Source organism: Mastacembelus armatus, chromosome 1 (genome assembly GCF_900324485.2).
Source record: "Mastacembelus armatus chromosome 1, fMasArm1.2, whole genome shotgun sequence".
In the NCBI taxonomy this organism is placed as follows: domain Eukaryota; kingdom Metazoa; phylum Chordata; class Actinopteri; order Synbranchiformes; family Mastacembelidae; genus Mastacembelus; species Mastacembelus armatus.
This window is the reverse complement of record NC_046633.1, coordinates 2,731,073-2,746,704: the sequence shown is the minus strand read 5'-3', so window position 1 is coordinate 2,746,704 and position 15,632 is coordinate 2,731,073. Positions and strand designations below refer to the sequence as shown.

The 15,632-nt window shown below is 40.7% G+C and overlaps 1 non-coding gene across 1 annotated transcript; it reads right to left on the bottom strand.

Annotated features, from left to right (window-relative positions):
* Positions 1–1,272: 1,272 nt before the first annotated feature.
* Positions 1,273–1,344, bottom strand: trnac-gca (transfer RNA cysteine (anticodon GCA)). The gene has a single exon. It is a non-coding gene; the product is annotated as a tRNA-Cys (tRNA).
* Positions 1,345–15,632: the final 14,288 nt, after the last annotated feature.

Genomic DNA, 15,632 nt, shown 5'->3' with positions numbered 1-15,632 from the left:
TTGCATCACTTGCAGCAGCATATTAAAACAAACTATTTCCACTATTATATTCTTAGTTCATATCCATCATCTATATCCACTTTTTCTTCAGGTTACACTCTGAACAGGTCACCAGTCCATCACAAGGACAAATCCTGACGAACAACCACACAAGCTCACACTCACTCCTATGGGCAATTTGGAGTCACCAATCATAATCATATGAGTTCAGCTGGCTCAAGTCAACTCTGAGATGACACATTTCAACTGCTGTCCAGCCTGATAACTTACTGTATGTGCAGTCTTTTTCTCTCTTCCTGCTCATGATGACAGTCAAAACACTCAGACTGTTTCTAAAGCAAAGCTGCACAGCCCACATGCTGGCCAAACTGCTCTCAGCAGGATAATCAGTGGACACCAGTGGTCATTTTATTTGTGCACTGATGATGTTTCCACTGTGCTGTGCTAATGTGATAGTGTGTTAATCCTAGCACACCAGCTGAACCCATTTCAGTAATCTAATAATGAAGCTTACTGACTTCTAGTGCCAAGAGCACATACAATTTTTTCCTTTTAGTGAAATATCATCAGTGACAACATTCTGTACAGATTTGTGGTTAGAGTGTGAAGCAGGACCTCTGGGCCCTGTGATCACGCATGAAGATTGGGGAAGCAAAAAACACAAAACATTCAATTATGTATCTGATGCTCTTCCACTGATGCTCAGTGGAAGAGTGTTTGACTGCTGCTCATGAGGTCGCCAGTTCAAGTCTGAGTACAGTTCCTCTTTAGGAGAAAGTGGCAGCTTTGGTCCCAGTATTCAAGCATGTGTGTTAAACTGGGCAAAGAAGCCCAGCTGTGCCTGTGGAGCTCCCTGAGTTTTTACAAAACATAACTGATACACTAATACACAAGTATTGTGGTTTCCTTTTACAGAGAAACAAACTTATAAAAAGTCAATCAACTGTCCTGTGTAACTACATAAAGTCGTCCTTTGTTTCCTCAGCGTCAAACAGTCACAGCCCCTGCACATTTGAAAGGTGGCTGTAGAGGCTTTCTGGTTTTGTGGGAAAGGAACTGCTGACAAATGTTGCTCATCCAGCAAACTCTGGACTCTCCTGTTTACCTATGTGTTCGCTTAAATACGTGTTAGTTCTTAAAACTTATCGCTAGTATAGGGAGGACACATACACCAACTGGAGACCTCTTTAAGGAAGGGACCTCTTTAAGGCAGCATAGTGTTGACTGAGCATCCACTAAATGAATAATGCCTTTCAAACTCAACTCCACTGTAGGGGGCACCCAGATTTGAACTGGGGACCTCTTGATCTGCAGTCAATTGCTCTACCACTGAGCTATACCCCCTCACATTGGATGAAACATTACATCTATCTGTTGTTTTAGCAAGAGTTAGGTCAAAAATACCTCTGTCTTTTTCAAATAAGCTCCACAACATTAAACACGTCTTTGCTGCACTTACAGATTGCATCCCTTTGAGTTGCAATGAGAAGCTCCATCTCAGAGCTACACTCACAGCAGCAAAGTGGTTCTTCTGCCAAATAAACTATAGAGCATCATTTACATCTCCTGAATAAACAAAAGAAACAATTGCAAAATAACAAGAAGAGTTCAGGACTCCTGGACTCAGGACTCTCTTACAAGAAGTAAGAGATATGGACAGGATGTGTAAGGCATACTGGAGTTGACTTACTACTACAAAGGTGACACAGAATTTATTGCTAACTACTCCAAGCATGTATAGCATTACCAAGTTGCTTTAAAGATTTCCAAATAGATTAGACACAAGCGTTCCTCCACACCTCCTCTTCGCCTCTTCACCTCTTAAGGCGGCTTCTCCCACAGGTGTAGCGATGTCTTGACACTCACACACACACACACACACACACACTTTCATCTGAGAACTGCTTCATTCAGCTTGTGGGAATTTCCCCCTGTATTGCTGCAGGAAGGTCGTTTCCTCTACCTTCCAAAAAGAAAAAAATAATCTTCCATTTCTTCTTCCTCCAAGTCTTCTGAACCTTGTTTTACCCTTTGGCGTTGGAAGCGTTGCACAGTCCCCCTCCTCTTCCTCACTCCCCCTTTTTTCATCCTCTTCCTCCTCCTCTTTCAGCCACACTCAATCCTCCTGTTGTTCATCACCCTGTAATCCTTTAACAACCAGGCCACCAAGTGTTTTCCATAGGTCTTCTATAAGGTCTCAGTGTCACACATCAAACAGCCCCTTCATGCACTTTCATAACATGTCCGCTGTGTTGCTGACAAGAGCTTATAGGATGAAGGAGAGTTGCAAAGTGTGAATGAGGGTCCCTGTCTTTCTCCTCCATCTTTCATCTGACCTACTAAGAGTAAAAAGGAGAAAAAAATTAAGTAATGACTTTCAGTAGTGACTTTCATTGAGGGCATGGAGCAGTGTTGGCCTACCGTTGTGTGCAGACCAGTGCAGTAAGCTTTGATACTGTAAAAACAAATGATAGCCCTGAAACAGTTATTTTTTTTACTTATAGATATGTTTTAGCTTGTTTTGTCTCTTTAGTTTTCTCACTTAAAGCACACTGGGAGCCGCTGTACCAGAGTCAATTCCAAAACATCTTTGGCAAATAAGGCTGATTCTGATTCTAAGAAAATCATCTCACTTACCAAGTTTTTGTGAATATTTAGAATAAATAAATAATAAAAGTCAGAGTCAACATAACAGTTAAAGACACTGTGGAGTAACTTTCCTTTCTTCTACACAGTTTAAAATCAGTACACTACAGGCTCACTGGAAATAACTTAAAATTTTCCTGCACCTGTGTTTCCCATCTCTCCGACTCCAGCAGTTAACCTTTTTTTTTGCAATCAACGACTTTCAGTGAGGCACGACCGCAGTTCTTTCCAGCCAGGTTTATTTTCCCAGCGTGAGGGCAAACAGACAAAATGAATTTGGAATCGGGTTCTTAATTTTGGAACAAAGCATCATAAGTGTCCCAGAAAAAGCACAAGCTGCTGTGAATGATGAACTCACACGTGTACATACACAACCGTTGCTTGAAAAGCACGTATGCCAGACTCAAACACACATATCACCCATGCTTGAAGGAAAGCCACTTCCCTAAACTTGCCATCTGGGGAAGTTTTGGTGGTTTTTCTGTGTAAATTTGCACAGTTGTGGTTTTTACAGAGCTGCTAAGAAAAGTCTGTACAGATATGTGTAGCAGAGGAAATGCGTCAGCAGAGGAGGAATACTAACCTCTCAGGACAACTCATCCATTCACACATAGACTGTATTACATTAGGTCTGTGTTAGGGTACATATGACCCTGTACAGTCTGGGTCAGTAGCTTGCCATTTTGAATGTAGTTCAGACTGTGAAAACATGCAAAAACTGAAAAGCTGGCAAACAGTTTGGTTCTGCAACAGCTTTTTACACTAAAAACTCCAATTCAAAAACATTTCTGGAGCTGTGACAATTCCTTGCATGACGTTCTGTGCTGAACTGGACATAATCCTTGAACGTATCTCTGTGTTGCTTTTAATTTCCCACTGTCCTGGCCTCTCTGCAAACCCTGCGGTTATTCGGGATCACAAACATTTACACTATACTGCTTATATGAGTCACGGCTCTGGATCAGCTATTTTCATGTAACAGAGGCCTGATTGCCTAAAGACTTATTTGCCTATCAAATTCTGTCTTGTAGTAGTAAAATAATTTAACATGAAAACAATATTAACAGAGAGGCATGTTTAAATATCATTCCAGACCTGCCTGCTTGTTGAACCCCTTGTTGAGAACGGACTCAGGTCTGTCTTACCCTTATTGACCCCAGGCTCAGCCAGTGAGTGATTTCGTGAAATGCGTCAGTGGATCCCACTTGATTACTCTAAGTACCACTGTATTATTTTATATTTGCTTTTGCTGTTTGGTGATGTGTATAAATATTGTGAAATATATGTATATATAAAACATCTTTATAAACCCTGTACTAGTGTTGCCATCACTGGCCAGCATATAATTCGAAAAATTGAACTTTTAAGAAATTAAGACCAACTAATTCACCGAAAAAATGGGTCAGAACCTGAAGGGCAGGTGAGGGGGTTAATGATGTACGCGGGAGACAGAGGGATGGAGGCAAGAATGAGAGAAAGAACGAGAGAAAGAAACTGAAGGGAAAAATGACTGTGAGGTAAAAACTATTTCTGGAATGCACCTTCTCTTAAAGTCTAACCAGGCAACACACACAACCAGTGACAACCGAACCCATTTCAGCAGTTTATGATTAGGTTATATGGACACTGGGTTTCTACGTTTTCTCTACAAACACTGTCTGATTTAGGGAACTTCCTGCTCACCATCTCCTCCCTGCTCCCTTCATTCTTTGATATTAATACTTTGCAATACGTGTTGCTTCATGTGTGTGTACTCATGCCAGAAACTATATACACCTTATAAATGTCAGTCCAACAGTAGGGTGTGTCAGTGTGTGTGTGTGTGTGTGTGAGTGTGTATTTCTGTGAATTTATTTGTGCAATTATTTCTTCAAGTCAACCTAAAATTAAAATGATTTACATTTTATCTCAAGTGTTTGTTTTGACATTCACTTATTAACACTATGTGGGGAGGGTCCAGACAATTTTCCACACCGTGAACATTAAATCTACCTAAGTACTTCCTCTCACCTAATTAACTACTGCTAATTATTAGCCATTACCTCATAATGTATTTTCTGTAACCATTGAGAGGACTGACCCTCAAAAGGCTTAAAATACTTTATCTGATTATGACAATAGGTTGTATTACCTTACCCAAGAAATGTAATGCCACCTCTAATTTTATGTTCTCTATTTGGCTGTGTGTGTGTGTGTGTGTGTGTGTGTGTGTGTGTGTTTGATGTTGATTGTTGGATTGACCTTTGTTCTCCTTGTTGCTGTCACATCTACTGTCCTCACTGTTTCCTGTTTACATGAAGTGACTTCCTCTGGACATCAGCAAGCCTTCAGACCAAACAGCCACATATCTGTCTTCTTCTTCTTCCCACTTAAATCCATAAACACTGCCAGACGTGGGCAAATGAAGCAACACTTGCCTCCTTTCTGCTCTTTTGTCCTGAAGGAACTGATCAGTAGTGGAGATTAAGCAGGAAGCTGGGGCTCAAATGGCCAAAATTTCTTTCATCTCTCTCTCTTTTAAGATGGTTTAGTGCATAATACACACACACACAAACATACACATAGACCTAATCACACACACACACCATTCTGAGAGCTCTCTAATGTCCTGCCAGGCAGGTGTGTGCTAATCTTCCAAATCCAATAATAATGGCAATCCTGATCTTCATACTGTATGGGCCTATGTAGATCAGTGGTGCAGCTGTATGATGTGTGTGTGTATGGATTAATAGGCAGGTACACACAAGTATACACAAACACACAAAGTGATATACAAGTTCGTCCAGTAAGGGATTTGAGTTTTTGTTTTGTCCCTGTTGTCTTGAAGTGTTAGATAATTTGCTGTTACACAACAGTTTGCATTGTCCAGGCAAATGATCACTTTGATTAAGTTTACGATTTTATGTTCATAGTTTGGGTCAATATTTCTACTTGTTCTAATTATATTATATCTTCCCTGCAACAAAGTCCAAAAACCCAAAGCAGGAAAAAAACCAAACACATTTTAACCAGATTATCAAAAACTTTGTTTTAGGTCATACTTTTATATTTTATATCTAATTCATTTTCTTTTTCACATAGGTCGTGTTAAGATGGAGCTTTGTTTAAAATCGGAATAATCATTTACTAATGACTTGTTTCTTGCCCCAACTGACACCTCTGGACTTACATGGTGGGTACAGTGTGTTTTCAGCACTGACAGGAAGGAAGACTACTGTAAAAAAACAGAAACCAGAGGCTCCCTCTCTGTCTGCAGAGCAGCATTAGTTTCTTTTCTGTATTTTAATGGAAAAACCTGCAGCAGATAAATTGTAATTGTAGTGAGCTCCTCAAAATATTTTATACGTTATACACATATCTTAAAATAATATATTTAGTCTGATGGACTGGGGACCTGTCCAGGGTGGACCCCTGCCTTTCACCCAAAGAGAGCTGGGATAGGCTCCAGCAGATCCCTGGGACACTAGTTAGGAACATGTAGGTATAGATGGTAAATATATTTAGTGGGGGGATGATGTCTTTACTTTCCCAAAAAGTCCTCGCATATTACACACACACACAAAACATACACTCACACAAACGTAGGATACGTGTTTGTGTGGGTGTATGTTTTAAACACCAGTGTTCAATGCTCCATTGTAGGTTATGGAAAAGACTATTCCAACAGATGGAGAGAATTCACAGCACTGAGACAATGGAAGAAAAGGAGGGAATCAAACACACTGACATCACTCACTAAACCCCTGAGACCAAAATGAACATGTGAAAGAATAAGAGAAGGAGGACTCGGAAAAAGGGAATGATGGGAAAGAGATGATAACAATGGCATCATAAACTTAGCAGGGCAATGTGAAAATTCCTTTAATTGGACTATTGTGGTTGAGGTTTTGGAATAATGGAAGGAAGAAGGACAGAGATGGAAGAAAGAAGAAAAAATGAGTCAGAAAAAGGTAGGACAGAGGAAAGAAAAGAAGGTAGGAAAAGAATGATAATAAAACAGGAAAAGATCCATAAAAGGAATTGAAGAATTAGGTAAAGTTACAGAAAATGATTGACAGAAAGAAAAGGAGCAGGTAAATCAAAGGTGGAAAGCCCTTGAGCGCCACTATACTTCTTGTTTTCCAATGATTCCTGCCCTACCCACTGCTGACTGTCTGGATCAGGTGTGTCCAGGGTAAGGAAAGAGCAGAAAGACAAAGAGAGTGAAGAAAAGAAGTCAAGGGGAGAAACAACACGTGAAAGGGAAAATCCAAGTTGCCTTTTAAACTACAGTTGAGAAAGTAACACCACAGCACCTTCATCAGTGACTGGTGTGTGTTCCAGTATGTAGATAATGTGTGTGTGTGTGTGTGTGTGTGTGTGTGTGTGGTGTTGCAGCCCGAGCACATCTGAGTGACTAATTGTGCCGTCTGCTCGCCATAATACACACACACACCGAGATTATGCAATAACCATTAGGATAATCTCCTTGGCCTGGTATTTTTCCCCCAAGAGGATAAATATCAACACGTCTAGATTACTCTCTCGACTGGAAATCCTTCATTCTGCTTACCTAATCCCTGACCTCTGCTTATATTACACCATCCATCCATGCATCCATCGCTCACTTCATTCCCATGCTCTCACTCTACAGAATAATTAATCCAACACTGAAATTTCACTTCCTCCTACCATCAGTGAGCTGTTTAGTTTGAATCCTATTTACATCACAAAAGTATTTTTAACATTTTAAATGGTTCTTATTGAGTTGGATATATGTAAACAGAGGGTCCCGCTGTTCAAACAGTACAGCTGCACAACCTGTTAAGGAGCAAGGAGGAGTGTTGAAACTGATACATGTTGAAATTACCCACTCTTACTGTGGTCTAACAGTATATACCGTATTACACTCAAATGCACTTTGATGCAGCCTGTTTCTGTTTGCTGTTGCAACAGCCTAATTCTCTTATATGGATCATTAAAGTTTAATCTTCCTGCTAATGTAGTGAATAAGGGCTTTAAAATGTCGTTTGCTTTGGTGGACAAAGTCCCTGTGAAAGACTGTTATCATTCTTCAGTCAAGTACAAAAAAAGTAAAACTATCCGCTTTCTATCCACCCCTTGGCCTGAAAGCGCACACACACACACACACACACACACACACACACACACGAAGTGCACGCACAACTGCAAAGATGTATCCTGGAAATGTAACCATCTGAGAGCTTCACGTTATAATGTCATCTCTGTCTCTGATAAGTTAATATCAGCATTTTCTGATGTGACATTACCTTATACGACTGAAATGACCTAAATGACACTAAGGAAAAATCCTGATCCTGGATTGTTGAAATTCTCTGAACACATCCACGCTGTATAGAAAGTTACTATTAGCTGTATTCCAAGATTTTGAATATGATATAACATGCTCAGACATATACAGAGAGGTTTCACCTGACATTAATCATATTGCTTTTCCTTTTATGTTGTGTTTCTGATTGTTGGCATCAATTTCACCTCCCTCTATCCACAGACGGTGAGTGCATGCACGTACAGTATGTATGTGTGTGTGTGAGTGTCGGATGAAAATGTAGTGTCAGCCACAGTTCAGGTAGCACTGAAACACAGAGCAACAAGTGAAAATCAAAACACGGACAGCTGGTTCCACACACAGACTGGGTAGTTTACTATGGATGATTTAGCGCAGACAAATACAAACTGAAAAGGAGCAAAGATTAAACCGATATGAAGAGGTGACAGGCAGGGCAGCAAAGAGTAGGAAGGAGCAGAAGAGTTCCTAACCTGTGTAAACATTGTGCATTTTTATTGATCACAGTAACTGAGGTGAAGTACGTTCTAACTGCGTTTACCTTAATGAACCACCCTGTTAAACAAATAAATGTTTGTTTCACTGCAGCCCATTTCAGATGTATAGAGTAACTACTTACACACTCTGTCCATTTTGTCCAGATGGATCATTTAAGTTAAAAGTGCTGGAAAGTAGCTATTAAACAAACCACTTTAAATTACACATCAATGTGTTCTAGTCTGCCTGCCATTGTTTTATTGAAATCTAGTTTTAAAAACTTAGAAAAAAAGAAATTTGTTATTAAAAAAAGATGGAGCACCAGAGTAACCAGTCTTAGATATTTGTAGAGCCTTTATTTTCGTATGTGTTGAGCTTTTCTTTGTTTTTATACTGTTCGTACAGAAAAATGATAGATCCCATCCTAATGTGGATCAAATGTATTGTGAGATGTCCTGGCCAAATGAATATATAAACAATGGCAAAGTTGGTTTGTTGTCTCATTGAGTAACTTGAACAAGTGAATGACTGTGAATGAAAACATGAAAACATGAACACATGATAGTTTCAGCAGCACAAAGACGTGCACCTAGTGTCTGCAGGTCATGGACGAATTAAAGTCCTTCTGAGGTCATGACCCAGGCAAACATGAACGTCTGAAGCTTGCTTCACATTCTACATCTGGCAGATTTGTTCTCATAAATCTCTGCCTCTCACACAGTCAGACACACACTCACTTTAACACACTCACACACTCGCGTTCTCTGACACACTCCCTCCATCATGGCCTTTTATGTATCAATGGCTCCATTGACAGGCTTGTGTGAGTCTCTCTGGGTGGCTGCTGCTTTGGGGCTTTGGTGCTTAGACATGCTGACCCTAAGTTTCCAGACACTCACTCACAGCAGATATCTAGAATAATATCCTACGTTAGCTCATTTTCCAATGCCACTGATTTTAATGTCCCCTGGAAACATCCTTGTTGGTGGTGGATTTTTTTTACATTTTGCATGCTCTCCCTGTGCTGGTGTAGGTTTTCTCTGGGTACTCCAGCTTCCTTCCACAGTCCACAGGCAGGCTGAGGGTACCTGATGACTCTAAATTTCCTCTAAGTGTCAATGTGAGTGTCTCTATCTGTGAACTCATGATAGACTGCCAATCTGTCCAGGGTGTACACAGTGTCAGCTGATTGGCTCCAGCCCCCTCTTAACCCTGGATGTTCCATGATTAGCAGTAGATCATGGATGGATGGTTACATACAATATAGATCAAAACTGTGTTGTACTATTATCCCACTTCAGACAGTCTGTGGGCAGAGCTCCAGACATGAGATCACGAGGAGACTCCCTTTGGTGTGGTGACGAGGTGAGGGATGAAATTTTGTGGTGTCTGCAGCACCCAGGTAGAGATGCACGGTTTTGCAAATGTGCACAGCATCATGCCTGTTCGCAACCACTCAGAAACACACCCACTGACATGCATGCACTCACTTGCACATCTGAATTCAGCCTTTAATTACACACAAGCTCAAACATCCACAAATAAATAGTAACAGTTTGAAAGAGATAGACTTGTTATTTAAAGGTTCACCATTTGAAGTTTAGACAAATGTAAGCCTGGATGAGGGGTAATGATCTCTACTCTCCTTAAAGATTCAGCTGCTACAGGTTCTAGTGAGATTCACACCATAAACCACCCGTTACTCTTTTTTACCCCTCTCCTCCCCCCTCTCTATTTACCCCCTCTGTTTCCTAATGTTATAGTGTGAACTACAGAGGCCTGGTTGTGACAAATTAGCAGCCTCTAATCCAAGGCTAGCGTTAGGCAATCCAGTAGAACGCTCTGGTTACTGCTTATCTGGCACAAAGCACTAACAGTACAGAAGCCTGAATTACTGCCATGAATGATCAGAATTCAAGACAAACCGAGTTAGGGCACTAATGGTACCAAAAAACCTCACCATCTTTGGACATTTATGCATCCAGAAGGAAGAATGCCACATGTGGATCAAATTTGAGTCTTTTGGTTGCTTTTAATGGTCTCCATCTTGAAAATTCAAAACCAGCTTTAACCTGGTTCTTTCTCTCTACAATTAACTTCTCCCTCAGGTAATTACTATAAAAAGCAATTTGCCTCTTCTTAGTCAGCTTGTCTGGTTAAATGAAATACAAACTGACACATGTACAAATATCAGACATCTCATGTCACAGTTTCCTTTCATACTGTGTGGACTTAAAACCTCTGTTCACCTTAATATGCCTAAATCACTGTCTGGGTGTTTGTCTGATGTGGCTGTAGCCATCGTTACACAGTACACAATACAGCCCTTTTACTATTTATAGACCTAAATAGTCCTATTGTGATGTAACCTTTATTCACAGTCTATCATCATCTGCAGCTATTCATGAAATTGCATCCACAGAAATGATAAGATATGATGATGAGAGCACAGTGGTGGTGGTTAGTGGTTAGCACTATTGCCTCACAGCAAGAAGGTTCCTGGTTTGAAACCCATCAGGGGCCTTTCTGTGTGGAGTCTGCATGTTCTCCCTGTGCTTGTGTGGGTTTTCTCCAGGTACTCTGGTTTCCTCCCACAGTCCAAAAACATGTATGTCAGGTTGATTGGTGACTCTAAATTGCCCATAGGAGTGAGTGTGAGTGTGTGAGGTTGTTTGTCTCTATGTGGCCCTGTGATGGACTGGGGACCTGTCCAGGGTGGACCCCTGACTTTCACCCAAAGAGAGCTGGGATAGGCTCCAGCAGATCCCTGGGACCCTGGTTAGGACTAAGGGGGTATAGAGGATGGATGTACTGTGTATGACTTTCACCTTTTCTATATTTCTGTATTTCTGTTAACAGTAGTGATAAATAGGTATAATGCACTGCAGGTTTTAGTCTGTTAAACCTTATAATGTAATGTATGTATACTTTACCTAAACATTGCCCAACAACAAACATTTCATAGATCAGACTTTGTCATTTAGGAACTCCTTTTTTCTCAGGACTCTTCTGAATAAAGTACTGCACACATCAAGGCGACAGTATTTTTGAAACTTTAACTAAACTCCTTTAACCGAAACTGAAAAGGCTGCTCTATTCTTTAGTGTGTAATTTATGGATAAATATAAGTGGTGGTTTTGAGAAGTCAGACTTGAACAAAGCGATGACACCCACTTCCTGAGCAGAAAACATGTTGAGGACCAGCTAAATCTTCTCACAGAGTCAGTAGCTTTGGAATAACACTGAAATGACCAGTAGTCATTTACCAGCCTACTCATCCTCAGGACAATTTGAGGAAGTGGAGATGATGTTTGAACCGAAATGAAAAACAACACAGTTTTCCTTTTAAGGAGTCTTTATATTGGCTTCCTGAAACTGTCGCTGCCTCCCCTGCATCTTTCTCTGTCTGTCCACTACCTGTGATGTCACTGATAAAGAATTCCCCACTGAGACTGTAGGGAAGCTGTGGTTAATAAATGACAATATCTGACAAAGACTTACTGGCCTCTGTACCACACAAACACACATACATAGACACTGTCTCTCTCTCCAGTCTGGGTCACACACACTGACAAAGTCATACAACAGTTTATGATCTCAGATTTTTTTATGTCATGTATTACTCATGCTATGTCTCCCTTGCAGACACATTTTTTGTTATTGAATAACCATAAACCTACTTTAAAGCAAATCAAACAAGATATAACCACAACTTTGCCACATTATCCTTTGATAAAGTTCTTATGAACATTTTTCAGTTGCCTGTTTATAAATCCAGCAGGCACAGAGCAGCGCTGTAAATAAACTCTAGTTTTATCTGAGTTTTTTGTTTTTGCTGGAATCAGCTGCTTGCACTTTCTGAAATGAGGCTGCTAAGGGCAGTGAGACTGACTAAGAGCAGTAAAGTTGCAGACTGTAAAATCAAAATGAATAAGCTGAGAGAAAATGCTTTCAAACTTGTGAACTGCCAATTTGGCTTTTAACATTAGAAACAAAATTTAATCAGTTCTTAAAATAAATGTATTGAGTAAATCAAACCAGTCAAACATTTCTTTCGTGGTTTGTTTTTCAGAAACCGACCTTTTTTTTCTAAAAAAAAGTCCTTGTTTTGTGACTATGTGAAAAGATTAATGTCCCCATGAGATTAAACATTCAACTTTCACATTCTCTGGGACATTGCAACATACCACAGGTGTACTTCTCTTACCATAATACCCCTTTCCTGCCTTTACTCGCTTACAGACATCTCTGACTCACTGCGGTGAGGTCAGTGTCCTGCTAGACTGGGAGTGGATTATACCTGTGGTACGCTGCTGTCACAGTGCTCTCAGGGTAGCTTAAGATTGACCATTCAGATCCACTCTGCGTGGCTCAACAGATTAAAATGTGTGCCATGCTGCTGGTGATGTCATGAAGTTAAGGTCTGCACATGACCTATATTGCATATCATCAGTACTTCTTTTCCTGCAGACTCCACAGTCGTCTTCTTTAAGATATTGGGTTTGCTAGAAGGTAAATCACAAATTGAGATTAATATAATTTTGTTTACTGTGTACATGACACTATCACCACAGACACACCTTTTCACAACATGTTGTCAATGTTTTTACAGTAGTACGGACAGTTTCTTCAGTAAAATATAACTAAAATAGCCCTGAAAAAACATGTTTCTGAACTGTTTTCACTAGAGGTTGGGTACCTGAGAAAAAAACTGATGCCATTAGGTAAACTGTGTTGCTGAAAGTGATTGTTGGCTGCTATGGAAGGAAAATCTGTTCCAATTATGCCATTCAGCACATTCCAGTCATTTTCCTTGCAGGAAAGATAACTTGAAAATGGAAATGCCCTTCAGCTTTGTCATTAAAGTATGTGCATTTGGTTGTTCTTTGGGGATAAAAGAAAAGCAGCTGATAACATGGGAACTTTATCAACAAGTCATTGGAAGTTACTTTATTTCCTCTACTAGGGAAACCCCACTCACGCCCTATGGTCATCGCCAAGATGACGAGGGAAACCCCACTGACTCTCTATGGTCCATGTTAAGAGGACAAGAGATAGCAACATTAGGGGGTGAAAAATTCAAGTCATAAGGTGGTTGGTTGGACAGGAAAACAATATTGCTGCCATATCGCTCATGACTGTTTTTGGTTGTTTTCTTCTACTGTAATTCTAAACTTCAATTTATATTTAGAGCTCTGCAAATGTCTCCTTTTCATATCAACTACAGCTTGTTGGTACAGGATGGACTTGCCTACGGTTTGAGTACAAACCAACTCATTAGATATTATACTACTGATGTGTAGACTGCATCCCACATGTAGCTATCCAAATATGAGCTTCTCACCAGACATGCACTGTAAAATATTTAGTGCATGTGACCTAGAATAAATGGAGAGAGGCCTACTAGCCAGTTCTAGTAAACAGTGAGTACTAGTGCAGTGCACACACATCACGCTCTATTTGCTACATGCAATAAATATCCAACACACATTTTGCAAAAGGGCTAACCTGTCAATGTGACCTAAGCTTTTGCACCATCACTGCTCCAATTATTTATTGCTACAGTGCTGCTGCTCCGTCCTTCCTCACTCCAGTTCTGGGCTCTAAATGGAAAACTCTACTATATCACAGCAGGTTTAAGTATTAACTTCTCGAATCAGGTATAAAAAAAAGTTTGCTCCATCTAAATTTAGTGAATTAAGCTTCTTGTTCATTAAGCAACTAAACAAACAAATCTGGGTCCCTTCAGATTTGTCATGTGTGCATAGAAGTTATCATGTGTAAACAATCAGCATTCCATAATGTTTAACTTAGAACTACATACCTTCAGTACAGTGTGACCGGATTTGCTACGTGCTGCCTATAAGACCTTGATAAGAGATCACTGGTGATGACTCAGACAATGTGTGTGTGTGCACGTCTGTGTGTGCACGTCTGTGTGTGCACATCTGTGTGTGCAGCCAGTGTGTGTCATTGTCTGTAGGTGTGTCCCCGACTGTCTCTTGACTGTTTTCACTCTCTCTTGCCCTTCTTGTCCCTGCCCCCGCGTGCCCCAATCTTCCCGTCTTCATATCCCCACTGTCACACTGTTGGTCTCAAAAACAAGCCCCCACCACACACACACTCACGCACATAGACACACACACACACACACACACACACACACACACACACACACACACACACACACACATTTCACTCTTACTCTATTTTTGATGACATTCCAACACAGTGACTTTAAGCCAGAAGCAGGAAAGCTTGTGTGTGTCTGTGCATATGATGTCAGCTGTTTGTTTATGTATTGTGGTTGTGTCTGGGGCACCAGCTTGGTAGATAAGCAGGGTGGGAGTGTGTGGGTGTGTGTGTGTGTGTGTGTGTGTGTGTGTGTGTGTGTGTGTGTGTGTGTGTGTGTTTGCGTGCTGTGGGTGTTGAAGTGAAGGGAGGAGGGAAATGCCAGACATGAAAGAGTGCATAAAAAATGCTGTGTTGAAAGTCAGCGGAATAGGCCTCGGGAGTGATGAGCTTGTCAACTTTATAGACTCTTCATTGTTGAACAACTGATGATTGAGTGTATTCCTATTTCTCTGTCTCTCTGTCACCCCAGCCAGAGGAAACTGCTGCATAATGATAACAGACTCTGAGACAATGGGTTCAACGGGCGTAAATACACAGGCACGAACACACATGTTCAGACACAGAACATACACATGTATTGTGCCAGTGAAGTTCAGTGGCCAGAGGCCCCGCCTGTACTGCTGATAGTCCCCAGACCTTCTGAAATTATTTATCAAATAAGGAACAATCCGGACATACCAGCTGCATTTCTGAGCTGTTTTTTTCCCCCTAAAATGACCCGTTGGAATAAAAAATTATCTGCTCTTCCTCCTTCTCTCCCACTGGCTGGACCTTGTCTGCCTAGTGATAAGGTCAGATTGGGTTTATTTTGGGCTGCTTACCATACTATAAAGAGCACCAAAGCCCTGAGGGTTTAGCTTAAAAGCTTTTTGTTGTATTTTAGGTGAGCTTGGTCCCTCACCTGTGGCAAACAGACTGAAGAAACCATTCTAAAACCTGGTTTCTCTTTCTGAGAGGTCTGACCTTGGATGGTTGCACTATCTGCTGCTGCAGTTGTCGCTTTCTCTCTTCAGTTAATCAATACACATAAAAAGCTTTTAGATACACATTTGGAAATCAGCCCTGT